At 44.9% G+C, this 5,840-nt stretch overlaps 1 long non-coding RNA gene across 1 annotated transcript; it reads left to right on the forward strand.

Moving 5' to 3' along the window:
* Positions 1-2,504: 2,504 nt before the first annotated feature.
* Positions 2,505-3,965, forward strand: LOC139059302 (uncharacterized). Its single transcript, XR_011514054.1, has 3 exons — positions 2,505-2,650; positions 3,104-3,217; positions 3,792-3,965. It is a non-coding gene; the product is annotated as an uncharacterized lncRNA (long non-coding RNA).
* Positions 3,966-5,840: the final 1,875 nt, after the last annotated feature.

A 5,840-nucleotide genomic window follows, 5' to 3' on the forward strand; every position in this document is an offset into this window, starting at 1 on the left:
CGTCATCAGGTGTATTAACATGGGGAGTGATATACGCGCAGAATTAGCGCTTTCCAGAGAAATTATTGGATCTGGTTGCGCCGAGATTGTAACAGGTAGTATGTTTACTTTCTATTCCCTCGCATATTAGCTTATTCATGGTGTTAATCGCGTCAGGGTCTCCATTAGTATAGAGAGTCACGTAAGCGCAGAATCGGCGCTTTCTAGGGAAGTGATTAAACACGGCTGTGCCTACATTGTAACAAGACATATGCTTACTTTATTTTCCTACGAAAGCGAGTCTGCGCATACTTTTTCTTTTTTTCGTTTTTTTTTCGTGCCATGAATCAGCATCAGCATGTGCGTTAGCATGGGGTGTGGTACAATCGCTGAATAAGCGATTTTCAGATAACTGATTGGACGTTGCAGGGCCAACATTTTCATTTTAAACACTTTCACGTTTTTGTTTTCTTTCCTTCTTGCAAGCGCTTCGATTACGACGTACATCGTCGTAATCAAGTGCATAGGTATCTATGCAGCTAAAGGTGTATCCAAACGGTGGACCACGGACCACCACAGACCGAGCCGCGGATCGGTCACGTGCGGTCGACCATGCTTGGCCCTGCCCGCGACAGCATCCACACGGCGGGCCCGAAGAGCAGACGACAGCGCGGCCCGGGAGGGATTCTGTCCACCCCGCAGCTCCGCTAACTTGTTGCAGCGCACTGTTTCCGAGATTTCTCATTTTTTTTATTTGTACATACTGCAGCACCATAGGAGCGCTATTGAAGGAGTGGGCTAATACAGTGGTGAACAAAGAAATAAAGTGAAATCAACAACGACTCTTACAACACTCTAAACAGTTTTTGTACGACAGTCAAAGAACTGGAAAATCGTTTTCTTCGTTTCTTAAAAGCAACGAAATGGCGAAATGCAAACTAAACCTAATTTAAGCAGTTACACATCCTGGTTTTCATAGAGAGCACTTTCGAATTCGCATATCGGGGGTGAACCAAGGCAGTCAGGTAAAGAATTTCATACTACTAAAGTGCGGGGAAAGGAGCTGTACTTGAAAGTATTTGTACCGCCATAGAAAGGGTTAAGATTAAGCTGGTGGATATTACACGTGCAAGAAGGCTTGGTGAAAGTTATACAAGCTGTGTTTAAAATAGTATAGGACATGCTAATTATGTTGTGAAAAAAATTTAATTATTTCATATTACGACGTACAGAAAGTAATGTTAGTTTCAGCGTAGGAAGGGCAGACGAGGGTGAAGAATAACGGTCGTACCGGTGAAAAATGAAGCGGACGGCCTTTTTATGAATTTCTTCTAGTTTTATGATTTTATTTTGGTTATGAAGTGACCAGACTGTGGCGCCATAATCGATAACGGGGCGAACAAGATTTTTATACATTAAGAGTTTAGTTGCCTTCGGAACCTTCTGCATTGTACGACGTAGGTATCCAAGGTGTTTTAGGGCCTGTGAACATGTTTGGTCAATGTGTGTAGTCTATGAGAGATTGTGAGCAAATGTTACGCAAATGTATTTGTATCGTCGAACTCTGGATAGAGATAATCCATTCAAAGAATATGTCGCAATTATAGCTGCCGATCTTTTCGTGTAGGGCAAAAGAACCGTTATTAAAAATTGATGTTCATTTTCCATGTTTCAGACCAACCACCAAAAGAGACAAAGGAATCGTTCAATCGCATGTAATTAGACGCAGAGTCAATCATATCGTAGAAGCCGCAATTGTCAGCATAAATACGCATGCTGGAACAAACATTGTTTTGGAAAGTCATTGACATAAATTAAAACCAATAAAGGATCCGGGACAGATCCTTGAAAAGCGCCAGAACATAATTCAAGAATGAATGACCTTGCCGATCTAAAGTCGACGTATCGGGGTCGGTTATAAAGGAAACTAGCAATCCAATCGACCAGACGGGAATTTTTTAGTACCGCTTTTAATTTTTGCATGAAGTTAGAATAAAGGAATGAATAGAAAGCTTTAGAAAGAAATTAACGTGACGGCTGCTGCGCTGACATCTCCTTGCAAATGTTCGTACACAGAAGTCCTTTTTTCGGACACCTCACTAAGTCATCCCGGCTGCTGTCCCACAAAGTAGGAAATTGTTGAATCAAGGTCAAAAAGCAAAATGTTGCGTCATCTGGCCAGGATGCCATGGTCGCCGCAACACGTGAAAAACGAACTTGTCACCCACGCTGTGGCTCGTGCGTGTGGTGGCCCGCGCCGGTGTGCCAGACCCGGCGCGGGCCTGGCAGACCGGAAGTAAACGCGACGCGTCGCCGGATCCACGGACCAAAACAGGCCCCTGGTTCGTTTCAAAAAAAAAAAAAAAATATTTGAGTTTGGCTGAATGAAAATTTCATGAGCATATGAATTACTATTTTTCTACTTCTTTCGGGCAAAACAAAATCGCGCATTCGCCCATTTATCACGCATAGAGTAGTCAGCCCGTGCATGGGGAGGTGTGTAGGCGCCGAACCAGCGCTTTCGAGATATGTGATTCGACCTGGCTGAGTCAACAACTTCATGGACTATAGGCTTGCTTACTTTTTTTTCTTTCTTTTTTTCTCTTTAGAGCTCTTGGATGCCTGTTCGTTAATTCATCGTGAATATCAGCATCAGAAAGTGCATGAAGAGGTATGTATGCGCAGAACCAGCGATTTCAAGACAAGCGATGGGAGCTGGTGGACCAACATTTTCATGGGCTTACCTTTTAAGCACGAAATGCTTTGAACTCCCATTGTCGGTGACCTTCAAGTGACTTTGTGCCAAAAGCCAGACCCATTAACTTGGCACTCAGACGAGAAAGAACATCCGGGCAACCAGTGAAAACATAACAAAATGCGGCCACTGGCCCCCAACCCTTTGTATATGATAGCATTACATAAGCAAGTTGTTACCAAAGATGTTGCTTCCGAGTTCTTCCTAAAGCTTGTTCACAATATCATTCAAGCTATAACTTCTAGCAGGTTTAATATTTCCTTTATGTTTCCAATAACGATGTTCAAAAGGGCAGATACGGTGCACAACACATTTCGCTGTCATCTTTTGGCGCTAAGACAGAGTTGCCTGTGCTCTTTCCAACGCCAGTGGTCCGTGACTTCCACGGCGCAGCTTCTTGCGCCGCCTCCTTCGAGAGATGTCACCGCGCTGCGTTACCAGGCAGGCAGCGTCCGACGCCCAGAGGATGATTGTGAGATGGTTGTGAGTAATCTTCACAATTACTCCAACCAATCTGCTTTGCCGGTAGCCATTTCAGGCTTATATCTATACTCAATTACCGGAGAGCGAGTATTTCTTTAATTTTTTTTTTTCATGTGAACATTTTTGGCGCATATCTGCTTATTCATCGCGTATATTGGCGTCAGAAAGTGCATGGGGTGGTGCGCGGAAGTGCATGGTATGTGTGCAAAGTGCGAAGTGCATGGTATGTGTGCGCGGAACAAGGGCTTTCAAGACAATTAAGCAGTTGAACCTAGCTGGGCCACCATCATCATGGGCTATAGATTTACATATTTCTTTTTTCCTGGCAAAGTCTTCGACGCATATCCGTTTATTTATCGCGTATATAGGCTTGAGAATGTCCATGGGCAGGTACATATGGGGCGCGAGATTAAAACTTCTTCGAGACATGTGATTGGACCTGGTTTTTACGATAGTGCCCCCAGCAGCGAGCGAATGTACCTTCCTTAGGCCTTTCACTTCAATGCGAACTAAGCGGCGAGAACACAACGCACATGAAGCTCTCAGCACTCTGCCCACTCTGTCCCCATCGCAGATCGCTTTCAAGATAAGGCCTGCGGGGCGGCACCATACACAGCCGCGACCGGAGTGCAGCTGATCAAGTCATCGATCATGGGACACTGTCAAGTTACGTCACCGACTACAGCACGTATCGGCCAGTGCTCATCTTCGACGAAGCCACAGCATCATCCAATTTGAAGATGAAGGATAAACGCAACAAGATAAATCAAACAAGGGACAGTGTACATAATAAACGTTGTATATAGTTTCTTTATTTACAAAATCTCTCGTCATTTCTTACAACGTCCAAATGCTCTGGGAGTCATCTACAGCATGGGCAAAAATTGTTATTTCCAGCCTCATCTTCGTCGTCTCATGCTGGTCTAAATGAACATTTTGGGGTTGCAACACTGCTTGTCGGTTTCTCGAATTCTTTCTTGCTATTTCTCTCACTTAAAGGAAACAAAGGAGCATACGACGAAGAAAAAGCAGGTGATTATGACGTAGTAGTTCTGTGGAAACCCGCAAGGTGGAGAGAAGTAATGAATAAAGGGAAAATGAGACATCCACCCGCTCGTAGCAATTGCTACAAAGGAAACCCATACGGGTTCCTCGAAAGAAAAGCCTCATAAGTTGAAGAAAAATTCGTCGTGGTCCGGGACTCGAACCCGGGGCCACCGCCTTCCCGGGGCAGCCGCTCTACCATCTGAGATAACCAGGTGGCTAGCAGATGGCACAGCGAAGTCGAATTTGTCGACAACACGAAGCAAAGGCAAGTGTTTTGACGTAGTAGTTCTGCGGAAACCCGCAAGGTGGAGAGAAGTAATGAATAAAGGGAAAATCAGACATCCACCCGTTCGTAGCCGCTCTGCCATCTGGTTAGCTCAGATGGTAAAGCGGCTGCCCCGGAAAGGCGGTGGTCGCGGGTTCGAGTCCCGGACCAGGACGAATTTTTCTTCAACTACGAGGCTTTTCTTTCGAGGAACCCGTATGGGCTTCCTTTGTAGCAAGTGCTACGAACGGGTGAATGCTTGATTTTCCCTTTATTCATTACTTCTGTACATCTTGCGGGCTTCCGCAGAACTACTGCGTCAAAGCACTTGCCTTTGCTTCGTGTTGTCCACAAATTCGACTACGCCCTGCCTTCTGCTAGCCGCTTGGTTAGCTCAGATGGTAGAGCGGCTGCCCCGGAAAGGCGGGTGGTCCCGGGTTCGAGTCCCGGACCAGGACGCATTTTTCTTCAACTATGAGGCTTTTCTTTCGAGGAACCCGTATTGGTTTCCTTTGTAGTAATTGCAATGAACGGGTGGATGTCTGATTTTCCCTTCACTCAAAAAGCAGGTGAGTAGTAACAAATGCTTCCGCAAAATTTAGGCAACTCCCAAATGAGATCGTGCGCGTAATATATTCTAGTTTTTCCGGGTGAGCCCATCGACACGCATCCGTTTATTCAGCGCGAATATAGGCATCACAAAGTGCTCGAAAATTTATGTTCATGACGAGTTAGCGCTGTCGAGAGAAGTAATTGGACGTGGCCCAACATTTTCGTAGTATTACCTTTTTGTCATTTTTTCCTTGCATGCTATTAGACGGATATCCGTTAATTCTCAAAAATAACGGCGTCAGAAATGGCATGCAGAGGTACGTATGCGCGAAACCAGGGCTTTCGAGAGAAGTTATAGAACTTGGCGGGGCTACCATTTTCATGGCGTAACGACTTCCTTTAGCTTCGGTTCTTCCGGACAAGCTCTTCTACACATATCCGCTTATTCATCGTTTACATAGGCGAAACAAAGTGCTTGGAGAGGTATGTAACCACAGCACACGCGCTTTGAAGACATGTGATTGGAGCTGACTTTCAAACATTTTCATGGGCTACAGCCTTCCTTTTTTGTCTTTTTTGTTTGCGAACCACTTCGATGCATGTGCGTTAATTCATCGCGTGTAAAAGCGAAACAAAATGCTTGAAAAGGTATGTATGCACTACACCAGCGCTTTAAAGACATGTGATTCCAGCTGGTTTCAAATATATTCATGGACTATAGGCTTCCATTTTTTTCATTTTATTCTGGAAGCTCTTCGA

Source organism: Dermacentor albipictus, chromosome 4 (assembly GCF_038994185.2).
Source record: "Dermacentor albipictus isolate Rhodes 1998 colony chromosome 4, USDA_Dalb.pri_finalv2, whole genome shotgun sequence".
NCBI classification, from domain to species: Eukaryota; Metazoa; Arthropoda; class Arachnida; order Ixodida; family Ixodidae; genus Dermacentor; species Dermacentor albipictus.